The following is a 26,401-nucleotide window of genomic DNA, read 5'->3' as shown; positions in this document are numbered from 1 at the left end:
AGGATTGTGAGTTCAAGTCCCATGTTGGGTATAGAGATTACTTAAAAAAAAAAAGAAAGAAAGAGCCCAAGCCCCAGTTTGTGATTAATTTGTTTAAATGTATCAAGAAATTTGATGCTAAATGTTGTAAGACTAGTTAAATAACAAAAAGATATATTTACATAATACTTCTTGCTCTCAAATTTTGAACAAAGAACTTACTAATAATCAATAACTTAGTAGGCCAACATCTTATTTAAATAAGTTTTATGGTACTACAAAGAGTGAATTAGAAAATCAAAAGCAAGGAGAAATGGGCATGATGTGAACCTGGGGAAGCAAGAGAAAGCAAGAAAGTATGTGACCGGGAAGCGAATGATTAGCTCTGACATCCTTCTCTGAGAGAAGGACAGATTAAAACCTAAAAAGAAAGAAAAGAAGGATCCCATGCACTCAAGGAAAGAGAAGTCCCCCAACATCCCTCCTGCTTTTTCCAATATAAACACACAGCTGGGCCGACTTACCACATCCTGGTTGGTACCGACTTTATCAACTTTTCTATTTAGGCCAAACTTGACCGGTCAATGATGGACGGGCTGTGTGCCAAGTGTACCAGTTTTACAACTGACTGTGTAATGGCTGAAACTGAGAAACCGGGGTGAAAGTATCAAGAGGCTCTAAGGATTGCAAAAGAGCCAAGATTCAAATGATTACCACGTACACACAAGACAAACTATGCAGATGACTGCTCAGTACAGAAGTAATTCAGAGTGTTACACTGTGGCATCAGCTGACCCAGACCCAGAAGATTGCTGGAGTTCCCATCATGGACATCTCTAACCATATAGACGACACTGAGCGAATGCCAGATGATGATGGAGCCCCTCACTCCTATGGCTTAATAGAGTTCCTCAGCTCTCCTTTACCAACTTTTCCTGTTGCCAGTTCATACAAGCAATTCTCCTTACCCAATTCTTCTGTTCTGAGCTATGGCTAAAGACACTTACTTTTTTATGTTTTGAAACTGATTATCTTGTACCATTTTACTTTTTGTTGCATCTTTTTATAAATCAGATGACCGCTCACAAGACAAAAAAAAAAAAAAAAAAAAAAAGGAATGTAAAGGAAAGATCAAAAGGGAGAACAACAACAAAAAAAAAACAGTTCTTTTTTGCCGGGAACCCTTCTTACAAGTGCCAATCAGATAAACTTTGTCTGATGTTACATCGTCACAACTCCTCTATCATCAGGGAAAGTAGTTCACATAAGAAAATTCCTCTAAAAAATGAGTTCCAGGCTTACATTCCATATTTGGCTAATTAGAATTTCATTACGATGTCTGTCTCAAACTGATGCGGAAGAGAATGGAATCTTGTCATCAAGACGTGACATCGAACTAAGAACCCACAGGGTAAGCACTCAGCTCCTGTGATACGAAGACGGCTCCTGGGGATGGGCCACCCTGGGCAACAGTGGCTGACCTGCGGGCCTGCGGCTATCTGCCGTCTGTCACTTTTCCCTCTTCCTCCTCTGTCAGCTGCTATCTCCAGCCACCGTCAACAAAGTCCACCTCAAACAGCCATCACTTCCCTCTGGTCCTATTTACCGTAGCTAAGCTCCAGGCCAGGCATCCAGATCACCAGCCCTGTGGGAACTTCTTCTAAGGTAAGAGGTGGCCCTATTGGTGAAATGCAGGTGCCAAGGCATGCGGACATTGTGCCATCTTCTGCGCTATTCTTAATGTTCTGATTGTCCCACTTCCCTCAGTTCCCACCTGTGGCCTCTGGAAAGGAACATATTACAGTAGGATTTCCAAGGACTGATGCGTGGGGGTCAGGAGATCTGGCCTGTGATTGGCCCCAACTAGCTGTGTGGCTTTAAAGGAAGTCATCACACCTTAGGCCTCAGTTTCCTTGTCTGCAAGCCAGGATGGACTAGAGTCTTTTCAGAGGAGCCGGCAAAGATCACATAGATAAGCACCACCTCATTATACTAACAAGCAAACAGAATGCCGGAGGCGAGTGATTTGCCACAAGCCAGACATAAGCAGGCAGAGAGCAGAGCCGAGGATGGGACCCACATCTGCAGGTCACAGCTAATCAGCCAGCATAGTACAAACAGATCTGAGCAGCTGCTCATTCTTCCCCTTTTCCGTTTTGTCCATCAGAATGCATGCTCCCTGAAAACAAGGACACACAGGACCTGCTGCCTGTCTCGAAATTCCCATTTCACCCAATTAGAACAGGGAGGAGCCTCAAGGACTTACCCCCCACCCCCACACACTGTTCTTTTACTTATGGAACATGAGGGTACATCGATTCACCGTCCAGAGGGCTACTGCCTTCACTTCTCATGGAAAAGGTCATCATGTGCCTACCCGGAGTGCCAACGAAGCCACAGGTTCCAGAGAGGAACTGACACAGAGAAGTTCGAAGGAGGCAGATGCCTCAGTGCAGAAACAAACTGTCTACCAAGGAAAACTACCCCATGGGTGACTGATTCTCTTTGAAATACGTTCGAGTGCGTGGGAAAATGGTTTTTCAAAAGCTGGTGGACTGACCAGTCACCTGGTACATACAAGATCACATCCACATTCTGACAAGAGTGGCTTGCCTGCAGTGTAGACCAGGGGCCAGAAAGACAAGGAAGGCGCATGGAGACTGGGTGAGAAGCTTCTACAGTGTGATGGCAAGGGCGCACTGCAAAGGTACGAGAAGAGATGGAAAGAAGTATATGGACTCAAGAGGTTTAGGAAGCGAAATCCACAGGACTTGGTGTGACAGACTAGATTTTGGAAAGGTGACAGAGTAGGAGTTGACTTCTGGTTTCCCGACTCCAGGCTAAACAGATGAGGCAATAGAATAAGAAAGGTGGTTTTCAGTGGAGGAGGTGCTCATGAATTCCGTCTTGAACCTGATGAGTCTGAGGGGCCAAAGACACATCCGAGAAGAAAGGTCAGCAAGTCCGATACACAGAACTGGCACTCAGGAGGCGTGTGGACCAGAGACAGGAATCTGCCTTACCTGCTGATAGGTGGTCATGAAGCTGCACAAAAGGTCATCTAGGGAAAGAAAGGAACACGGGGCTGAGCCCATAATCAGCATTCAGTGGCTACCAGGAGCATGACTTTGAACAGGAGACACATCAGAGAGGTAGAAGAAAGACAGGAAGCAATGCAGAGCATTTGGTCTACTGCGATGTCGAGTAAAGAGACAGAGAAAGGTCATGTGTGCTGACTTAGAAACAGTTTTGGTAAGAACTCTTTAGTGGAACGACAGGGCCTGAAGGGTGGAAGGTGGGAAAGTCAAGTCAACCCCTGAGCACTGGCTGTGATGCGTGACAGTGACAGGGCAATACCTAGAGGTGGGGCAGTCAAGTGGGAGAGGATCAAACAGGAGCGTGTGATGGGAAGGAGTGCAGGGGAGAGGATCCTCGCAGGCTCCTGGAAGGGCGGAAGGGCATGGACTCCGAGCCAGAGTGGAGACCGAACCCGAGGAGGAAGGAGAGCCCCTCCCCGTACCAGGCGAGGAGGAGAAGGGGACAAATACAAGAATGGGATCATGATCAGCAGGATGGAGGAGGTCCCGTGGGATGGCTGCTAATTTTTCTGTACGAATGGAGATGAAGTGATATGTTGAGATGGAAGAGGAAGGCTACATGTGATGTCAATAGCACACTCATGTAAATGGTATAATTTATCTGTTATGCCACTTTCTCCCCCTACCTTATGTCCTGCTCATCTATTAGTTGGCTGTCAACCCAAAGGATTTTCATATTTCTAAGCCGACAAAGTATGATGTTGCCAGTGCCTCTGCGCCAGGTGACCCTGCCATTCCTGCACTTTGATCACCTACCTCTTTTGCATACCTTTACCCTTCTATTTCTTATTAGATCTCATAAACATGACTTTTTAAGTAGTCTCCTACCACCAGTCAGCTCAGACTCAACAGATATGACCATGCAACTTCCTGCTGTAAACCTGACTGCAGCTCTACCGTGAAGACTGCAACAACGTGGACCCCTCAATGTATGCAGTGTCCAAGGTACAACCCGCAGCCCCACCCCATCTCCCTTTCTACCATCCCAGTCTCATTCCAAAATGTGCCAAACAAGACACCTATGTAGAAATACAACCCTGACAGCAAGCTCTCCACTCATTTCTGCCTCGGAACTGTAACTTAACAAAACATCTCTCTGACGGAAACACAAATTGCAAATAACCTTTATCTCCAGCTCCCGCATAGAAGATCAATACCACTTTACACAGAACAGCTGTTCCATGTATTTTCCTTCTATGTATGAAGGGGTCAAGTTCATTAACACTACAAATTGTACATTATATACAGAAATTTCAGAGCTTTGAAAGAATATGGAATTGCTGGCATTCTAGCCACTTTCCCAGTTTGCTCTCTTCCTACCTCTAAGTCCTACTTTAGAACTGCTATTTTGAGATTTCTATTTTCCGAAGCTGCTTTGACCAAAGGCATTCTGTCACCTCAGAGTGAGAAAGATGGCGGGGCTAGGAAGTGTGAGAAAATGCTAGTGTTAGGCCCAAAGAAAGCCTGACGAAGTCCAAAGACAGACAAGCTAAAGAGACTTCCGTGCTTTGACATTCTTTAAGTCTGTGTGTGTGCCTTTTCTTCTTCCAATGACCTCTCTCCTCATCACGTGTCCTTCGTTCACAAAAGGTTTCTGGATCAGAGAATTCACTCTGTGCTCTCCTTCAGACACTCCATTCACTTTACACCTTTTATTACAGTGGCTTAACATCACCATACAAGAACATGAGTACAATATGCCTTCGTCTAGACATCCCTACATATTAAAAATGATATGGCCACACCGCAGAGGATCCAGACATAAGCACTTTTAAAGCCAGAGTTTGGGAGATGTAATCTGAATGCAAGTATCAAAAAGGAACTAGCTGGTTAACCCAAAAAAGAAAAAAAACATATTATGACTTGAAGCCATAAAAAAGTAAGAAATTCAAACTCTTTTCAGAATTTTAGGTACCTACAGAGCCAAAACTTTTTAACACTGAAACCAGCTACTAAATCCCAATCCTTAGAAATTAAACATATATGTTTTGATAGTTTAAGTACAGACCCAGAGGGATACAGAAAACAGATAAAGCTCCTCCTGGCTCTTATTCAAACCTTGGGACATTTTCAAGGCTATGTCTGATGAACCTTTCCTGTCAGTAAAGTCTTTTCAGTTTAAATTTCTATTCTGTAAGTTTATGTCCTACAGTGATCTGCTGCCAGCTTCAGGCTGACCTCACCTAGAGAAGTAGGGCAACTTTAGAAAAGGAGCTTGGTATGCTTTGTAGTACTGGACCAGAACCAGTAAGGACAGTACAGTCTTTCAGATTTCTCATTCCGGTAGCTTAAGACGAAAGTCAGGCATAAACGTTAGGTTAAGTGCCTTTTTGACCCGATTCCTGGTAAGTACGTGCGTTCAGAGATGTGTTCGACGCACAGTCGCTGAGCTTCTAGGCACAAGGCACTGGGAGGCTTCTGTCAGGCCGGGGGAGCGGCGGTCTGACTGTGCCGCACCGTACCAGATGCGGGTCCTACGGGTCCGGGGCTTTTACGTTTAGCTCAAAACCACTTGCTCTGAACTTTCAGGCCTTTTCATTCAATGTGCACGATTTCACAGAAGTGCTTTCTGCAGGCTGCACCTAGCCCACCCGAGGCCAAGAGACCCACTGTGAAGTGCAGTGAGGTCCCCGCCGAGGACCCGTCCGGGGCGGTGACAGCCCAGGAAGCCCGCAGGAGAAGCCCGAGGAGAGGCCCCGGAGGGCCAAGGAGGGCAGGCCACCTACGGCCGGCTCTGGGGAGCAGAGCCGAGGCGCGCACCTTCATGAACTCGTCCTTGTCGAAGCAGAGCGTGTCCGGCCCCTTGGGCAGGTTCATCCTACTTCTCTCCATCCCGCCGGCCGCCGCCTCTCAGCACCGACACTCGAGCGAGGAGGAAAGGTAGGAGGCTGGGCTCCCTGACGCTACCGGTGAAACCACGGCGTTTCCACCGTACAGAAGGCACTGCTTCCTCCAACATGGCAGCGTCAGCCCCGCGGCCAATGAAAGAGGACACCGCAGGCCCGCCTCCACCTGCCTCCGCCAAGAGAGGGGTGCTGACCGCTGCCGCCGAGCCAGCAGGTGATGCTGCCCCCATGCGGCGGAGGGTGACACTACAACCTCGTGTAAGTTTCTGGGGAGCAGCCCCGCCGCTGGTGATGCCCGGTGAGCGAGAGAGGGGAGGGCGGGGAGGGTCAGGGTTGCTTCGACCTTTCCCTCGGAAAATCGGCCTGCGAGCCTCTTCCAGGACCTTCTCCCGAGATTGTCCCGCGGGAAGCATAGCCGTGGCGGGATGCTGGCCCTTTACTTCTGCGGCGGGTTGTCCAGAGTGGGGGGCGCGTCCCGGTGTCAGGCCTCCGGTCCCCGTGCGCCGCTGCTGCAGCCGCCTGGGCGCGGAGGCCTCTGTGGGAACCCCGCTTCGGCCCTTAGCCCCCGCACCCACCCGCGAGCGTGGCTTCTCCCTCGCCGAGCTTGGCTCCACCGATCAGTAGGGAGGAAGGTGGTCAGCTGGCAGCCTCGGGTAGTCTGGGCAGCTCCCAGCTCCACTTTGGCTCAGCTGCTGGGAGGCCACAAGTTTGGGTTCTCAGAGCTCTTAAAGAATCACCTCGCTACCGGCTGACAAAACGCAGCCGACAAGTAGATGTGGGAGCATGTTTATGTCCAGTCCTCTCTAGAATGGGCGGAATTGTGTGTTTGTGTAGCGTTGGTTCCATCGCCACACCTGCCCCCCCCTCCTCCTGCCGTCCACCCCACATTTATTTTGAGATTTTTCTTTCCTCTACCCTTGCTCTTTCTCCCACTGTCCTCCCCTTTAGTAGGAATGTCATGGTCAAATGATGATTCATTTCTCTTTTTTTTTCTCTGTGAGACTCTGACAGCTCAAACCACAGATCTCACGCGTGCCCTTCAGGCTGCAGCTTTGCTGTAATAGCCCAGGCCTGGGCTGCCCCTCCCAATGCTGTGATCTCCCAGAGATAGCACAAGCTGTCCTTAGAAAGGGATGGGACACAGCAAGACAATGGCTTACAGTGAGTCTTGCATTCGAGTCACTCCAAACAGGAGACTGGTCACTTTTTTAAAAACGTGAGTACAGGGACGCCTGGGTGGCTCAGTTGGTTAAGCACCTGCCTTCCGCTCAGGTCATGATCCCAGCGTCCTCGGATTGAGTCCCACAAGGGCTCCTTGCTCGGCAGGGAGCCTGTTTCTACCTCTGCCTCTGCCTGCCATTCTGTCTGCCTGTGCTCGCTCTCCCCTTCCTCTGATAAATAAATAAATAAATTAAATCTTTAAAACCTGAGTACAGAATCTGAAACAATACATTCCCTAGCAGTGGGCCTGGCAAGGCCTTGTTGAGGAAAACGTTCCCAGTCAATATCCAGAGACTATGACAGGTAGGATGAGAGCTGGAATCTTATTTGGAGAATCAGAATAAATTGCCAGGGGAACAACTATGAAATTGCATTCTTTGCCCTGTTGTGGTCATTTGGATATAGGGAATGGAAGCCTCATTATTTGGTCTTTGTTTACTCTTATTATGAAAATTCTCAAGCATACACCAAAATGTGTAGAGCAGAAGGATCCCGGCCCCTCTGAGTACTTATCACTCTGCTTCCCCAACTGTTTCATAGGCCCTCCTCCTTCTACTGCCCCCGAAGTGCCTGTATTTTTGTTTTTGAAGAGGGGGGAGGTCTGGAATATATTTTACAGTAAATCCCAAAAATCACATCATTCCCTGCTCCCCAAATACCTTGGTTTACACATCAAAGAAGGAGGAGGAAGAGGTGGAGGAGGGGAAGACTGAGAAGGAGGAGGGATGAAGAAGAGAGATTTCCGCACAGGCCCACTATGCCAGAATCAATAGGTCTAATAAGCTATTCCGATTGGCTCTGAGAGGCATGACTTTTAGCCCAGGGCCATAGTGCTAATAAGCGACAAGGGCAAATTCAGGCAGCACAAACAGCAAGGCCCACACTCATCACCAAGGCACTGAGAGGGGGGGCAAGTGTGCCAGACCGATGGAATAAAGTTGTCTGGGAACCCCACCTGCTTTAGAAGTCCAGATGAGCGAGTAGTTGAACTGTTTTTTACCTTCATTGTCATTCCTTTCTGAAATTATTGCCGGCCTTTGGTAAAGACATGAACCTGAGCTTGTGCAGCCTGGGTTACTGATCTTGGGGTTGCTGAAGAGAGTAGGTGCCAACAAAGAATGAAAATCCCTGCTGCCTGTTCTCCTTCCGAGAGTAAGGAGGGAACAGTCAAGAGCCCATACAGTGCACTGCCACTTAGCACGAAAGCCAGGAGCAACAGGCAAGACCCCAGACCCCAAATGCTAATGGAACACCCTGGGGAGGACGAAGGAAAGGCAGAGAGTCAGCGGAAACCTTCCCAAAGTACATTCCCCTCAGTTTCATCTGGGAGCTGACATTCAGCTGTTACACACCCCTTCAGCCACACAAAGTTTGGTGACTAGCCTCTGGCCAGAACCTGCTGTGTGTCTCCCTACCCTAAACCCTTCCCAAGATCCTTACCATGGCCTCGTGATCCAGGCACTGGGCGTGTAACACTTGACTCTGCAGGGGTCCCCGGGCCAGCTTTCGGTTAGTTAGTTGTCCGCGCTGTTAAAGATCTGACTACTGTTACATGTTTGACTCTTGTCTTTGGTGATGGTACCTATTTCATAGGAAATAGAAGCTGGAATCCAGGAAACAGGCTGGAAGATGAAATTAAAAAGTGGATACAAAGCTTCTAATCAGAGCCAGACACAATCGGCGATCAACTATATCCCAGTCTCTCCCCTCTTCTCTGATCTGTACTTTCCTTAATGAGGAATGAGACTTTAAGTTGACTTTTTTTTATCTTCAAGTCTCTCTCTCTCTCGATTCCCTAACTTCCCTCTCTTGCCTTCATTTCATCCTAGAACTTGTGCCCACGACTTCTTTTCTAAGTAAATATTAACCCCCTTTGACTCTGAATCTCTGGAAGATTCTCAGTTCCCTATTTTCGCTGGCACTGTGACAGGTCCTCATTTCTCCTTCCCACTCCTCTCTATTTATAGTTTTCACATTTTTTTAGCAGGTTGGCTACAGAACACTCAAAAATTGCAAAGAGAAATATTGTGTTCTGGAAATTCGTCTGAGCATTTTTTCCCAATATCGTCCTTATGCTCTTCTGATCCTCTCTTGAACTGTTGGACTAAAGCAGCTGACGCTTCCACCAGCAACCAGAGTCATCCTGTCCACTACTGTGGGAACAGAGGGTTTCCATTTGGAACTGCAGACTGAGCCTAAAGTCTGGTGGTCCTTTGGTGCCAGGATAGCAGGTATGGGATGGGTGGAACATGGAGGACAAGCATCATGGTAGAGGTCTCCATTCGACCAGGAAAGCTCACAATGAGCCAACAGGTCCATTTCAACATCTTCTGTATTTTCCTTATAACCTGTTTCATTCCAGAGTGGATTTGAGATCATTTAATTTGATTCTTAAATATTTTCCATTCCAACCGGAAACAGACTCATCCTATGGGCTCCCAAATTCTGCCTCATCTTCCTAATCAGTTAGTACCCCAAATTGGGTATGATAGTGCCAGAACATTCTTCCATGTGTATTTTATAACAGACTAGTGTTTTATTAGTTTTTTTTTCAAACTAATAAGAATAAGGGTAACTTTTTTTTTTAAAGCATAGGCAAAATCACGAAAGACATTGAAATGAACCTAAAAGATTATAGTGTCTTCCAAGGGAAAACACGTGTTGTCTCATGTAACCTTCTGGCCTGACCAATTCTATGGTATATTCTGTGCCTTTCTTGTCTTTGAGCTATTTTGCAACTCTATAGATTGTACATAATTGATGTGGATGCAGATGATCTTGTCTAGCTATATGTAAATGAATTTTGTCCACTGGAAGTACAGTTGACCCCCTTTCCTTCGGTAGAAGGCAGTTTTGCATCCATTTGCATTCCATTTGCATATCTATTTGCATCTATCAAAGCAAATTCGTTTAAGTATTACTGATTGTATATGTGTCTGCCTTGAGATTCTTGCTTGAAGTGGTGGTAACATCTTAGTGGTTCCCGAGCTAATGAATGAATTAAACAAAATCCCTTCAGGCATTCATCCCATATTTGTAAAATGGTCCTTATTTAATCTTTTCGAGAAAATGATACACTAGCAAACCATGACAAGATTCTAGTAAATGAAAAGTGCAATGAAACCAAATCGGAATGAATTTTAGAATTACCTTCAATGTGGCCCATGCTATGCCAGAGGCAGAGAATGAATGAGTCTCAAAGACATGGCTTCTGGCCTCCAGAAGTTACAATAATCTGTGTCAACATTGGCATGCCTGAGAAATGCATGTGACTTTCCCATCAGGGTTTCCCCGGGGGTTCAGTTAACCTTTCTCTTCCAAGCTACCCTCTCTTGTAGTGATATCAACTGTGCCCTTGGTTTCAGCTCCCATTCCCTAGCCAACATCTCTCCCACTGATACACGGACCATCTGTTTCTTTCCTACCCACCAGGCCCATGTAACTGACTACCTACTCATGCTATTTCACTGATGTCCCACCTGTGCCTCAAAACCCAGCATGTTCAAAACTTGATTCATCATCGTTTCTGAAAGAACGGCTTATCCTCTTTTGTTTTGTTTCTTTAGAAATGATTCTACCAATGCCAGCGGCATGCACCAGAAACCAGGAAGGAATCATACAGCTGAGCCAACCTGCTGTACTTTAAAACACTTGACCACAATTCTCCAGTGGATACTCAACTCTGGCTTCAAACTCCCTTGTCTCTCCGGTGAGTTTGCTTTCCCTCTAATGGATGACCGTTTCACACCTTCAAGACTTGCCTCAACAATCCCTACCCCCACCTCTTCTGAACTATGTCACCTCACTCCCAGCTCCTGTCCTAGGGATGAGGGAGCAGAAGGCAAGCTTAGGACAAAGCAGAAACTGGCACCCTACACCCTCTCCCCATGCCATATGTGTAACATTCCTCATGCGCTCCTGGCTGCCCTAAAGGAAAAACGATGCTTAACTGATAGAGATTCCAGTGCTGCAGGACAGGAGTCTCCCTCCATCTACAAATGTCCTAGCGACTTACAAGGAAGGAAGAAGCTTTCTCATCAATAGCCTGACTTCCAGACACCCATACCTCAGTTTCCGGAAGCCCTAACATCACCCTCCCCTCCATAAAATTGAGGGAGGCTAAGGGGGAGGGAAGTGTAATAAAACTGAATTTCTTCTAAGCCCAAAGCCCACTGACAAGGATGTGTGATAGGAGGAATGTAACATATCTCCAGGAAACTCCCAGCTGTCTTCATGCTTTCCCTCATTAGAGGCAAAAACAGCCTTGACTTGAGAATAACCAGGTCTCCCTTATCCTGAAATACTTCTTTTTCATATGACAGTCCTTCTGGACACCCCCTTTGTCCTCACCTTCTTCAGCTCCCAGTCAACCATGCCTCTGTCTGAGCAGCTCTTTCTGCCCCTGGGTCCTGTCCCTGTGTTTTAATAAAACCACTATTTGCACCTAAGACATCTCAAGAATCCTTTCTTGGTCATCGGCTCTGGACCTCACCCCACCAAACCTCACCTGTGTTCCAAAACTTCATCACTAGTGTCACACTTCAAGAAAATAAAAGCCCTTTGTTCAGGAATTCCCTTATCTTACCACCACCCAATCAAATCTATACCTACATTTGTATCCATTTTTAATTTGTTTTTAGACATTTACTCAACAAATATTTAGTCAGTACGTACTGTGTGCTACACACTGCCCTGAGTGTTTGTAAATCTGTGGCGAATGACACAGAAAAGTCCCTGGCATCATGGAATTTACATGGTAATTGGATAAATGTACAAGAAACACAGAAAGAGTTGAAGACAGAGCAGGTTTATTGAGAAGAGCAGACATCCCCAGCTGGGGTTTGTTCTTCCTTGTGCCTGGGATTTGTTCCCTCCTGCCCTCTCCAGGACTCCACTCCCAAGGTCAATATCAAGTTCTTGTTCCAATGGATCCTTCCAGTCAGAAGACAAATGACCTTTTTCTTAAAAACAAAAGGAAAAAACCCAAAACAAAGACTTCCTTTAACCTTCTACCTTCCTATAACAACCTCCATATTTCTCTCCCCACCTCATTCCCAGCATAGCTTGTAAAATATTTGTCTACACCTGTGGGTGTAGGGTACCATGTCCCCAAGGGTAGTTGAAAAATCTCTATAAAGAATCCTTATGTGCAGATCATTTTAAGGGAGTCCATTTCCAGATCCAAACTCTATGTGTGCTCTGTAGGATAGGTGATATGCCTATTCTTCAGTCTGATATCAGGATACTCTTCTCTTTCCTGGAAGATCAAGACACTCCTCTCAGATCTTATTAGAGTGTAGGACTTGGGCTGGTACCAAAGTTGAAATACCAGTTTTGTTTCAAATAATGCCCTTCTGTGGGCAGTCCTGGGGCTCCACCTTTAGAGCTTCCTCTCCTTATTAAGGGTAAAGGTTAACATCGGAAAGGGGATTAGGGCAGATGTTGGAAGTGCTCTGCCATCAGAATAAGAATCAGTTTTGGTTAGTGACACTCATTCCTTTATATTTAAATTAAGCTACATATTTTTAGGGACATAATAGGAAACAGCACAAGTAAGGATTTTAATGGTTTCATTCCATTCCAGTGTGGTTTGGGAAATAACAGAAAATGAGACTGTTCTGCTTTAAAAAAAAATCAACTTGTAGCAGGCAAATGTTATTCCAACGAAGTCGATCCTTTCCTATCTCATTTTCTTTTTAAAGATTTATTTATTTATTTTGTAGACACACACACACACACACACACACACACACAGAACACAAGTAGGGAGAGCGGGGGAGGGAGAAGCAGGCTTCCTGCTGATCAGGAATGTGGGCCTTCATCCCAGGCCCCTGGGATCATGACCTGAGCCAAAGGCAGCTGCTTAGTGACTGAGCCACCCAGGTGCCCTCTATCTCATTTTTTAAATGTTTAATATTTTCAACACCTAGTTAATAAATATATATATATATATATATATATATATATAGTGATGAAAAGATTATGATTAAAAAGTTTCAGATGTCCACTTAAAAATGTGCAAGTTGTGTGAATTCTCATAGGCGGTCCATGCACCAAACACGCCTATCACTAGCAAACGTGGATGTACTCGGTGTCTCTAGGTTCCCGCTTCCTTAGTGCCCTCTTAATCACGTGGTTTCTCTTCCTACCATTCTGGACCTGTATTCTCAATTTGCTTCTCTATTTCATCTCTGCCCCTTTGAAGAGCTTGATTCTGGGTCTTCTGTAGCTATGCGTTTGCTCTCTCTCTCTCTCTCTCCATCCATCAGGCTTTCGCAACCTAGCACTATTAATACCTGGTGGGTGATTCTCTGCTGTGGGGCTGTCCTGTGCCCTGCAGGACAGTTAGCAGCATCTCTGGTCTCTAGCCACTAGATGCCAGCAGCACCCCCCCAAGTGGTGAGCACCAAAAATGTCGCCAGATATTGTTCAATCAGCCCTGGGAGCAAAACTCCTTGCCTCCCAGCCCCAGTTTTAAAACCACTGCTTTGCCCGATTCCATTCAGCATCATTGATTTAAGTTCGTTGTAGAAGCTGAAGGCTCTGAAGTTAACGTCTTTAATCCTAACCCACCCTTGGAGCTGAGAATCACATGGCCAACTGCCTGCAGCATATTTCTCCATAAATATGTAACAGGAGTCTTATTTTCACCATGATTTCTATCCTGCTCCCTCCTCGACTTGCTCCTGTCCCAGTCTCCCCATCTTAGTAAACAGCATCCCCACCTCCTACTGACTAAAGCTTCAGTCCCTGGAATAAATCCCTCCTTTCCCTTTTCTCGTATCTAATCCATCAGCAAAACCAACTGATTTGACCTCCAAAACAGAAGTCAGACTTGATCACTGCACTTTATATCCACTGCTCCCATTTGAATCCAAACCCTGAAATTTTTTTTGCACTTCAGACACTGTTAATAGTCATTGGTCCCACGACTACACCTACACAGATATTTTACAAGATCGCTAATCACCACAAAGTTGCCAAATCCAATGATTAACTTTCAGATCCAAATGAATCAACCTGTCAGTCCTATAGACATAGAACTCCCTCCACTTCTCTGGAAATATTCTATCTTTTTCATCGTGATGTTGGCTCTCCCTTCCTCTTCCACACTGGTCAGTGATGATGGCTCCTTTCCTGGCTGGTTTTTTTTGAGCTTCCTGACCTTTAGACATCAGTCCTGTGCTCTGGGACTCAGACCTTCTGCTTGAGTTTTCTGTTGTGTTAAAAAAAAAAATTCAGCTGAGTACATTTTAAAGAACCTATTGGCTTTAGTCAATGATTCACGAAATGGGCAGCATCCTGCTTGCAGACTGAAAGGAGCTCGGAGGAGCAGTACAAAATGAAAGACTTTTATAGGCAAAAGAGAGGAGAAGCAAGGAAGTCACGTCAGGCAAACAAGGCAGGTTGGTTATGGCCAGGTGACTTGGCTTCTGGGGATGGCAGGGGTCAGAGGGAGTGGGGATCAGGTGGTGTCTGCTTGCCTGGGCTCAGATTCCATTTCTGGGACAGCTGAAATCATAATTAAGTCTGGTTTGGGGGACATGGGGCTTAGCATAAGCAACTCCATTTTGGGCCTCTTGTTTTGTTTTTAATAGTTACTTCATAACAAATAATAACAAGTTTAGTAACTTTAAACAGCTCAGTTTACTATTCTACCATCTCTAGCTGTCAGGAGGCCAGACACAGCTTAACCAGGGTCCTCGGCTCTGGGTCTCACTCAAAGGAGGAGAGAAGGCGCCCACCAAGCTGTGTTCTCACCTGCAGGTTCCACTAGGGAAGGCTCTGCTTCCAAACTCACTCGGGTTGTTGGAAGAATTCATTTTCTTGTAGCTGTGTGATTTTGGGGGCAGCCCATGCTGGGGCGGGCCAGGGAGATTCTCCAGGCTGTTAACTAGAAACCATCCTCAGCCCTCAGAGTCTGCTTGCGGTTTCCTGCCATATAACTCTCTCCACAGGTGATTCCGAACTTGGCTCTTTGCTTCTTCAAGACCATGACAGCCTCTCACTCCAATCAGTAAAACAGTCTGATTTAATATAATGAGATCATAATAGTGACATCTTCTTACCTTGCCAAATTCTACTGGTAAAAAGCAAGTCCTAAGTCCCATACACACTCCCATCCATACTCACAGGACAAATACCAGGGGACAGATATCATGAAGCTGCCTTATCATGTTGCCAAACACACCTCTCTCCATACTCACTGCATAGGTAAGCCCACTTCTTCTCAGAGCTTGAACCCTATGTCCTAACGGTGCTCATATTTGTGCCTCCAGCCTGGACCTCACCCATGAATGCCAGACTCGTGTGTTCAGCTGCTGGTTGGGCATCCCCATGTGGATTCAGGCACCATCTCCAGAACCAAACACCTGTTGCCCATCAAACTTGCTTCTCCCGTCGTCTTTCCCATCTCAGCAAGTGGTAACGTCACTGTTCCAGGGCCTCGGGCCGCCAAAATTGTAAAACCATCCCAACTCTTGTTTTTTCCGCACACTCCACACTTAATATATTTACAAATCCTGCATGTTTTGTCTTCAATATACACCCAGAATCTCCCCCCTTCTCCCCATCCCTGCATCTACTGCTCTGGTCTGGGCCAATACCCCTTCTCACCCAAATCAGTGGTCCTCAACCAGGAGAGTTTTGTGTACCTGCTCCCCCCAGGGGATTTTGACAGGGTCTGGACACACTTTTTGTTGTCACAACTTGAGAGTGGGAAAGGGCGCTCCTGCGATCTAGTGGTCAGTGCACAGGACAGCTCCCCATAACAAAAATTGATGTGGCCCCAAATGTCAGCAGTATAGAAATCTCAGTCTACATTAATGCAAGTAGCATCCCCACCCCACAACCCCACAAGTCCGTTCTGCACACAGCAGCCTGAGTGATTCTTTTCCTTTCTCTTTAAGATTTTATTTATTTATTTGACAGAGCGAGAGAGAGATCCATGTAGGCAGAGAGGCAGGCAGTGGGAAAGGGAGAATCAGGCTCCCTGATGAGCAGAGAGCCGAATGCGGGGCTCGATGCCAGGACCCCGAGACCATGACCTGAGCTGAAGGCAGAGGCTTAACCCACTGAGCCACCCAGGCGCCCCGATCCATTTCTAATCTAAATCAAGTCAAGCCTCTTCAAAACCATCCAAGCTCTTCTCATCTGGCACAAAGTTAAAGGCAAATCTTTACAATGGCCTTCAAGACTTTATGTGATCTGACCCCACTACCTTCCTTACCTACCTCCTACTGAAAGACCCCTCTCCCCTTGCTAAAGGCTTGTTTAAGTAACCTGATGTCCCCACAGCACCCCCTCTCCCCTTGCTGAAGGCTTGATTGTCCCCATAGCCGGATGGCAACACATACCAGGATGTCTATTGTCTGTGATCACCCGGTCTGTCAAAAGAAAAGACAAATGAGACTTGTTGGTTCCCTGGAGCGCTGCCTTCCAACTCAGGACGCCCCCGAGAACTGAGGACGGTCTCGCTTATCTGCTCCCCCGGCACGGCCCGGGGAGCTGCTGAGACACTCCCGGGACTGCTCGCCCCTCTAATCTACAGCCATGAGCAAGCTGGGCAAGTTCTTTAAGCGGGGAGGCTCTTCTAAAAGCCGGGCCACTCCCAGCCCCCAGGAGGCCCTGGCCCGACTTCGGGAGACGGAGGAGATGCTGAGCAAGAAACAAGAGTACCTGGAAAATCGAATCCAGAGGGAACTCACCCTGGCCAAGAAGCACAGCATGCAGAATAAGCGAGGTGAGAAAACAAAGAAGGCCTTTCTCCCTAAACTCTCTCTGCTTCACTTACCTTTCATTACCTGCCTGGCTCCTACTGGTGTAGGCCAATCCGTAATTTGTGGTACGGGAATTAACATGGATCTGAACAAAATAGATGATCTGATGCAAGAGATTACAGAGCAACAAGATATTGCCCAAGAAATCTCAGAAGCCTTTTCTCAGCGGGTCGGATTTGGCGATGACTTTGATGAGGATGAGTTGATGGCGGAACTTGAAGAATTGGAGCAGGAAGAATTAAATAAGAAGATGACAAATACCCGACTTCCAAATGTGCCTTCTTCCTCCCTCCCAGCACAGCCAGAGAAGATGCCAGGGAGAATGTCAGCCACGTCCTCCACTGCACACAGATCCTGAGCAGCATCATCCAGGAGGGCATAAGACGAGGATGACGATATCAATCAATTGGCAGCTTGGGCAACTTAAACTAAAATGGAATTCGTGGACACCTGAATTAATGAGCTATACATAAGACATAAAAAATGTTTTTGCCTTGTTCAGAAGTTAACAAAGGCCCTGTTTTATATTCACACTGGATCAGTAATTGTCTTTTAAGCCTTATAAATAAAAGTTACAAAGAATCATTTGTAGACATCCAATCCGAGATGGAAAACAACTTCCCGCTAGCATCTTGGAGGGTTTCCCCATGCTGATTGGAGGGGGCATTCTATCTTGTTACATGCTACTGTATTTCCAGTCCCGACACATACTACGTGCTCTGTGTACATTTGTTGAAAGAAAATGGATTCCTGTTAACATACAAAACATGTAACAGTTTATATGCCATATAAAAGTGATGTGTTGATAGCTAGAGAAAATTACTTTCTTTTCTAAGGGAATGCAAGTTTGCTGTGTGCATCTGTTAGGACATATCTATCCCATGGTAAATGTACATACACCATGTGTCTTGTAGGAGAGACTTCATGTAGGGAAGTCTTGTGTGAATCTCTACATAAGTAGTTTCATTTGAGTTTTGCAGTTTAAAATCTAAAAGGAGCTTTAATTGACATTTATTATGGCAATTAAGCCTGGAATAGGGCAATGGATGCACTTCCCAAAATGTCTGAAAGTGCTAACAGCTTACACTGCTGAGCAAGGATCTCCTGGGTATAATTTAGCCACTTAGGAAGCCATGTTAACACTCCCAGGCCATTTTGATGCCGTTATGGCTTCCGCGTGCTCAATGTGTGAAGGTTCATTCTTTTCTATTCTGTGCTCTCTTGTACATTTATTTACCCTTTACATCATAGTCTTTGTAAATACATAGAAATGGGAGCAATTAAAAGTATATGATGAATAAAAAAAAGACAAATGAGGAATAGAGTGTACCTGGGACTTTCCAGAGTGCTGAGGCAAGGCCCGCCAGAACAAACGGCTGTGTCCTTGCCTTAAATCCAACGCCTGACTAATTAACCAATAAGATCCCTGTAACCATGCATCTGCTTCTGTAAACTTGCTTCCCGCCACCCCAACCCTGCCCTATATAATCTGCTCCCCAACTTAGCCCGGCGCGCTCAGCCCACAAAGGCTGATGGGTCTGCAGGCGCCTGTGTAACCAATAAACCTCTTGCAGTTTGCATCCAGTGGAGGCGTGCTGTTTGATTCTTGGGTGCGGCTCCAGGATCTTTCATTTGGAGGTCCCACCAAGATCTCTTGAAGTCCCACCCAAGACTCTAGCCGGTCCCCACTAGGAGGTAAGCTGGCCAGTATCCGTGTCTCTGTCATTCATGTCTCTGTCTCTCTGTTTGTCTGTTTTTCTGTTCCGTACAACAACGTTGTTGCTCCGTATTTTTGGGCAGGCTGAGAAGGAGTTGACAAACTCAGACTTCTCCCCTGCTGCAACCGAGGGACGCCTTGGGGTTTCAGAAGAGGGCCATTATCTTGGGCCACCTGTCAGTCAGAGAGGATCTTGGTTTCCTCCTGACCATAACCCGTAGTCTCAATTTCTGAACCGAACCCGCACAGCAATTTCTATTTTTGTCTCTTGTGCCCAGGCTGTCCTGTCAACGTCCTAAGTGTCTATATGTTCTTTGTTTCAGTTATGAAGGCAACATTCTGTTTAGGGAAAAATGTCTGATCCGTTTGAATCTGAGGAATGCCTGACTGTATGAATGTTTATGTGGCTCCACTGCCTTTGGCTATGGAGTCTGAGTGGGCTGCACCCTGAATCTCGCGGAGCGTCATACGGCATAACGGTCATCTACTCCATGGAGTAGCCTGGTCCGGGGTTTATACGGATAGACCTTAGCTAAGACGCTCCTAAGTTCCTGCGAGGGACGCGAGCAGGACAGCACCTGAAAGGTCCCCCTCCCCTTGTCTGCAACATCATACATATTGGGAGGGAATATAAAAGATAGGTATTAAGAACTAAAACCAGTTTCAATGAGTCAGCTAGTAAATTTCCTCCTGTCATATTGGATAATAATTATGTAAATAAACCTTCTTCTAGTAAACCCAGGTTGCTGGGCCATCCCTAGCAAAGGGGACTCTTGCTTTATTTCTCTCTGTTTCTCCTAATAGATGTGGGAGCTTCTCCCTCACTCACTTCCTATGTTGATGGCTATAACTGAAGCCAACTGGGGTTGGTCTGACTCGGGACAGAGACTATAGGGAATATTCCCAAGCAGCTGCCGAAACTCTTTGTTTCGGGGAGGTTTCCCTGTGTTCTCTGGCCTGACTTGGACTGCCTAACCCCTCCCCCCTGGCTAATGAAAAAGCATGGCATCTGCTCCTCTGTTGGGGCTTAGGAGCTCCAAAACTGGAAATCCTTTCTCTGCCTCCTGGCAGCACTTTGTTTCTTCTGTTTCCCTCTTCTCCTATTTCTATACCAACGTGTGTGCAGCCTGCATAGATCTAGACTGGCCTCTAGATCATGCACCACAGCTCCTTCTCTCTTCACTGTCAAGGAGCAAGAAGAGCACCCCCTGGACCTAACACCCCCTCACTCTAGATCTTCTCAACCATGTCTCAGGTAAACATTCAAAGTGGAGTGGGTCAAGATGGAACGTAAATCAGTGTTGGAACTAAGTTAAGTTTGTTGGTTTAATTAAAATAAGACCTGTCTTTTAAGTTATCAGCAGTAAATGTGAAACTTCGAAGTTTACTGAAGGTCAAATAAGCTCATGTTATTTATTAAAATTTGTTAGCAAAGAAATAACTAAACTGGTGGTTAATTGTCTGTCTCAAAGTTCTAATGGGTAATTGCTGAAGTCGCTTTCAAAGTATTTGATAATCTGAAAGCTTTAAAGTTTTGCTTGGATGACAAATAAAATTGAATTATAAACCTCTAGGTCTTAACCAAGCAGGATAAAATGCTAGGTCATTAATTACTGGATATAGGTTTGTGCTTTTGACTTCTTACTGCAAAGAAACTAAGAGTATTTTAATCCTTTGGTAAACTTGTTTGCCACTTAACTGATTCATAAATTTGCCACCTGAAGAATTCTGTTGTAACAGTTCACAATTGGTTAATACTTAGTCTTCACTAGAGATTAAGGGGTTTCTAAGAGTATCAAATTCTGCTTAGTGTAACTAAGACTGATGGAAATAAGGGAAACTCTGTAGGAAAGTAGATGATAAGTAAAAAAATTTAAGGAATGGGAATACATTTTGTTGAAGGTAAGGGAAGGTAATTTTATCCTAAATGAGATGGTTGCTTAGAAAGAAATGGCTTAGGACAAGACCTGAATGCAAAGGAAAGTTATAAAAGATTTATAAAGGGAAATCTTCAGAAAAGGAACTTTAGCTATGGTCAGGACGGACTAAAATAGACTAACTAAATGGGTTTTAAAAGTACATTACATTAGTATAAGACTAAAATTCTCTGTTCAAAGGACAAAGTTTTCTTAGATTAATTGATCTCCTGTTACAGGAATGTAAGTCATTTTCTCTTTGCCTGCCCAGAAAAACCAGTTTCTATGTTTTGTTTAATCAGGTGTTTAACATCCCTAATTATATTTAGGCATGTGCTTCAAAACTTTCTGAGATCTTAGCAAATGTTGACAAGATTTAAATTGTAAAATCTCTTTAACTCAGGCTTTTCCTTAATATATGAAGTTGCTCATGAAATACTACTGAACTGATGATAAACCTTGGATTACATTTGGGAAAATACTATAACTATTCTAGAGATTCTACGCACTTCCTAAAGTTTTAATGTTTTGAGAGATCATCGCTTGATACTCTAATTATGGAAATGTTATGTATCACAAAAATAACCTGATTTCCTTGCAGCTAAATTGTAAACTCCCGTGTCTCTTTAGCTTTAACCATATCCATTCTGAGTTTTTGTCACTTATAATTGTTTTAATTCTCTTATAAAATGAGTTTTATTTTCAAGGAGATTCCTATAAAGGACTTTCAGGACAAGTACAGATATTTGATATACTTGAAAATCCTAAAACTGAAATGGGTAAAAATTTCCAAAACTGACTAAAGCCGCATTCACTAGATTTGGTAACACGGGACTAAATGAACTAAAAAATTATAATGTTATATCTCTTAATGTTTTGTCTTATTTTAAACATTGCTGGTTCTCTCTGATGTTTGCTCTTCCAGACTAGGGATACTTCCTCCTAGTTATCTGTAACTTATAGAGATGTAAAAGTGCTCATTTATAAAAGAGCTCAAAGCATTCAAGCTTTTCTTTCTATCTGAACCCTCTGAAACCAAAAGGTCTCGGTAAGTAAGCATTCTTCCATGACAATCAGCCATTTGCATAAGTCCAATAAGAATCTGTTCTCCTTGTAACAGGAAAGAATTGGAAACACGGTTTATTTTACCAAGGCTTTGGCTGGAATGTCATATTTAAAAAGACTCGGATATAACCAGACAGTTTAAAGGAACTAAGGTTGACTTTATAAAACCTAGAGCCATAAAGCCCCTTGGGACTGTTGGCCTGATACCTTGCTTACAGAGTTCCCAGCAGCCTCACCAGGTGAGTAAAGAATGTCACTCCTTGGTAGGTGCGGTCTCAGAAGAAAATTCCCCAATGAGAAATTCGCCCAAACCGACAGGTATTGCAGGCATGCCTGATGGCCAGTACAGGGCTTGGCTTCTGGCCCAGAGAGGCTACTAAAAGTTCAACCTAGAGATTCCTTATTAAAAGTTCCAGCAAAGCAGATGCTAAAAGATCTATTGATCACACTTATTGTTCTTGCTGAGCTTATGTAAATAATAGGCCAAGTTTGTCAAAACTAAACTTGTTTCACAAGTGAATTAGTCCTGATTTGGCTATCTCTGTAAATGAGGGTTATTTTAGAGAAAAAAAAAATCTATTTTAGTAACACACCTTTATGGATGTTAAATTCTAGATTTGATTGTCTTTAAATGTTTGTTTACCTAAGCTAAACAATTTGAGGTAAACTTCAGAGAACTTGTACAATAGCTTCTTTAGTCAATCTCATTATTTTGTGGGGATATTAGCAGACCCCACGGCACATGATTAAACAACTGGAATAATGAAATTGCCTAAAAGCCAGCATACCGCACTCTTCTCCCACTTGACAATGATCCTCTGTAATTAGGATATTGTTAAGGTTGGACCACTCAAAGGTCTTCTTATTGGTTTCATCCCTTAGTCATATTTATCTAGAGGCCACCTCCATTGAGGTGCAATTGCAAACAGATGCTTTAGCAAAACCTAAAACAGCCCTCATAAAAGAGCCTCAAAGCTCACTATGGGACCATCCCTAACTGTAATAATGTCACATCAGGTCCAAATTTGTCTTAGTAGCCAAAGGCCACCAATGGATGATGGAGGCCAACTTATTAAATACTGGGCTACACTAACAGAGATGCCAGAAATAAAACTTAAAATTTGTCAAACTTTAAACCTAGTTACCTGTATGGCTGAACCTGACCACTGTACTTCTTTCTCTATAGAGCAAAAATGTTCAGAGATTATTAATCTAGCTTATTCTATATGGCCAGGTTTAAGATGCCCCTGTTAAAATTACAAATGACAGTTGGTTTTCTGATGAAAATAGTTTTCATAGAAAGAATAAAAGTTAGGTGTGCCATAGTGCTCACTAGAACTTTGCAATTGCAAAAGCCTAAGAATTAACATGTATACTGACTCCAAATATGCCTTCCTGGTACCACATGCCCATGGAGCTATTTGGAAGAAAAGGGGATTTTCCTGGAATCATGGGCACATTACTAAAACCATTACAACTCCAGCTAATCTCCCCTACTTGACACAAAGATGGACACGATCTGTTTTTAAATGGTATGATCACTTAGCATCCATTTGTGTTCCATCTGCGGGACTAGGGGATATCATGTAGCATGAAGAAGCCCTTAATAAATATACTACAAAGGCACTCAATGATTCACAAAATAGCATCTCCCAGCTTAATACTGAAGTGTCACAGATACGCAAGGCAGTCCTACAAAATAGGATGGCCTTAGATGTCCTGACAGCAGTCCATGGTAGCACATGTGCAATTATCAAGACAGAATGTTGTGTGTATATCCAAGACTATCACAAAAATGTCACAGGACTAACAAAAGATATGAATACCCAAATTAAGGCCTACAAGATCCTTCTCTCTCTCTCTCTCAGTAAATGGTTAAGTTCCTGGTTTGAAGGAGGACTATGACCAAATCTCATTTTCGGGCTTCTCATTCTTATTGCCTTATTAACCTTAATATGTTGCTTTGTTCCATGTTTCTCTACCTGGTGTCGAGACTCCATTGCTACAATGACTACACCATGACAGATGATCTTTGTCGTGTGCAAGGACACCTCTTCACTGTCAGCGCTGGATTCAGCTGCCTCCACCTTTCGAAACTCCCTTATACATTCCTACCCTGATCAATATTTACCCCAGTAGGTAGGGACAGCTCTACGCCCCTATTCAGCACGAAGAAGTTATAGAAGATGAGACCTTCCACCTTCAACCAACTTAAAAATTTAAGGGTCTTTAAAAGCTGGCGCCTTGCATCCCCCCTTCACCCGCTCCCCTCCATAGGTGTAGCATTCCTCAGGTACCCCTGACTTCCATAAAATGATAAATAATTGACTTGCTAAGATCACAATCCTGCAAGATAGGAGCCTCCCTTCGTTTGCAAATGTCCTTGAGATTACAACAAAGAAGTTACCTTATCAATAGCCCAATTTTCAATCGGCCCTTGTATCTTAAATAAACTCGTACAGTTTGTAAAAGATCGCTTGTCAGTAATCCAGACAATGGTACTGACACAGCAATATCAACTAATTAAACAAACCGGCTCTCAAACTGACTTACTTCATAAACAAAGCGAATGGATATAGGATTCTATCCATGATAAAGAAAAAGGGGGAAATGAAAGACCCCTCTCCCCTTGCTAAAGGCTTGTTTAAATAACCTGATGTCCCCACAGCACCCCCTCTCCCCTTGCTGAAGGCTTGATTGTCCCCATAGCCGGATGGCAACACATACCAGGATGTCTATTGTCTGTGATCACCCGGTGTGTCAAAAGAAAAGACAAATGAGGAATAGAGTGTACCTGAGACTTTCCAGAGTGCTGAGGCAAGGCCCGCCAGAACAAACGGCTGTGTCCTTGCCTTAAACCCAACGCCTGACTAATTAACCAATCAGATCCCTGTAACCATGCATCTTCTTCTGTAAGCTTGCTTCCCGCCACCCCAACCCTGCCCTATATAATCTGCTCCCCAACTTAGCCTGGCGCGCTCAGCCCACAAAGGCTGATGCGTCTGCAGGCGCCTGTGTAACCAATAAACCTCTTGCAATTTGCATCCAGTGGAGTCGTGCTGATTTATTCTTGGGTGCGGCTCCATGGTATTTCACTACCACTTGCCATCTTGCTCATTTTTTGCCCAGCATTATTGATCGCCGTGTCATTCTTTAAACACACCAGATGTGCTCCCACCTTGGGCTTACTGTTTGCTTTGTGTGGGATGCTCTTCTCCAAACAGCACAACTGTTGTCACAGTCCCATAGTAAATACCAACCTGCTCCCCTAAACTCCACACCCCATGTCCACTCACTCAGCTTAGTTTCCTTCCTACCCCACATCAACCCCTGATATGTATAATATTTATTTGCTTCATTTCTCACTCAACAACTAAAATGAAAACTCCAAGAGGACATCAAATTCATTTTGTCTCTTGTTAACTATTCTGTCTTTAGGGTTTAGAACAGTACCTGACACATAGTAGATATTCCGTAAATATTGGAGAATGATTTGTTACTATCTTTGCCTTTTCTCTATCCATTCTTTACACAGCAGCCAAAAATGACATTTTAAAAATGCAAAAGGAATCCCATGACCACCCTCCACCCACCAGTGTAAAACCCTTCAACGGCTTTTCGTTGTGCTCAAGGTGCAGCTGACATTCTACAGCCCAGGCCAGATTAAGATTTCAGAGTTCTTAATCACTGGAAAGACGATGGTGTTGTCACCACCAGAGATATTTAAATATTTTTGAAGATTAGATCCCAAAGTAAGTGTGCTAAAAGCCTAGCAATATCCGATTTCACAAACTCAGATTTCATAAAGTCTCATTAGTCTTCTCACCTTGTGTAAGTTTAATCTTTCCTCGGCCCCCTTTTCTCTTCTGTTTCAGGCACTCACCAAACTTTGCCAGAATGACCATAATGGCCTTCCAATCTGTCATCTCATCTTCAGGAATATGCCCCTTTCCCTCCCCTCCTCACACCAATTCATCCTCTAAACTTATTCTAAGATGATCACTCTAAAATGTGCATCTCACTGTGTCCTTCCCCTACAGGAACTTACTCAATAGCTCCTAAGGACGTGTGAATTTCCTTGGTGTGGTATTTTTACAAGACCCTTTGCTTGCAATGGCAGCAATCCAAAGAAAACTGGAGGAACCAAAAGGGAAAAGCAAGCAAACAAACAAAAAACAAAGAAATGTCCAGGTTCCTGTAGGGATGGATACCACAGAAGTTCATAAAAATCCAAAAGAAGATGGGGCACCTGGGTGGCTCAGTGGGTTAAGCCTCTGCCTTAGGCTCAGGTCAAGATCCCAGGGTCCTGGGATCAAGCCCCACATCGGGCTCTCTGCTCTGCAGGGAGCCTGCTTCCTCCTCTCTCTCTGCTTGCCTCTCTGCCTACTTGTGATCTCTGTCAGATAAATAAAAAAAATCTTTTTAAAAAATTAAAAGAAGAGCTGCAGAACTAAAATTTCAGAATCAAGAACAGGGAGTGGAAACCAGCAAAACACTTTTCTCTTTGTCCATGTCTCATGTTTACTCGTCTCCATATGGCTGCTTTCTTCTCTGGTCAGACTCTTCAAGTGTCCAGGAAGATGGCCATGGCCAGCTCCTGAATCCTATCCAGCAAGGCCAGTCACTTGCCTAAAGAGAGAACCTCGTCTTCCTGTCATTTACATATAAATCCCAGGGAGACTCTGATTGGTCCTATTGGTGTCAGGTGGACTAATCACTATATGGGTTTATATGTGTGCCCATCCTCCTCCAGACTGCATAAAGCACAGGTGAAATTTTT

At 44.6% G+C, this 26,401-nt stretch overlaps 2 long non-coding RNA genes and 2 pseudogenes across 4 annotated transcripts; all 4 read left to right on the top strand.

Moving 5' to 3' along the window:
• Positions 1-387: 387 nt before the first annotated feature.
• Positions 388-1,026, top strand: LOC309857140 (rRNA-processing protein FCF1 homolog pseudogene; annotated as a pseudogene). The gene has a single exon. The product of its transcript is annotated as an rRNA-processing protein FCF1 homolog pseudogene (transcript).
• Positions 1,027-9,153: 8,127 nt separating this feature from the next.
• On the top strand, positions 9,154-11,384 carry LOC309857141. The gene is made up of 2 exons (XR_014307496.1): positions 9,154-9,375; positions 10,711-11,384. It is a non-coding gene; the product is annotated as an uncharacterized lncRNA (long non-coding RNA).
• Positions 11,385-16,696: 5,312 nt separating this feature from the next.
• On the top strand, positions 16,697-17,508 carry LOC309857142 (charged multivesicular body protein 4c pseudogene; annotated as a pseudogene). The gene has a single exon. The product of its transcript is annotated as a charged multivesicular body protein 4c pseudogene (transcript).
• A 721-nt stretch (positions 17,509-18,229) lies between these two features.
• Positions 18,230-24,667, top strand: LOC309857143. Its single transcript, XR_014307497.1, has 2 exons — positions 18,230-18,618; positions 19,831-24,667. It is a non-coding gene; the product is annotated as an uncharacterized lncRNA (long non-coding RNA).
• Positions 24,668-26,401: the final 1,734 nt, after the last annotated feature.

This window comes from Mustela nivalis (genome assembly GCF_964662115.1).
Source record: "Mustela nivalis genome assembly, contig: HAP1_SCAFFOLD_426, whole genome shotgun sequence".
Lineage (NCBI taxonomy): Eukaryota > Metazoa > Chordata > Mammalia > Carnivora > Mustelidae > Mustela > Mustela nivalis.
This window is presented reverse-complemented; position numbering and strand designations above follow the sequence as displayed.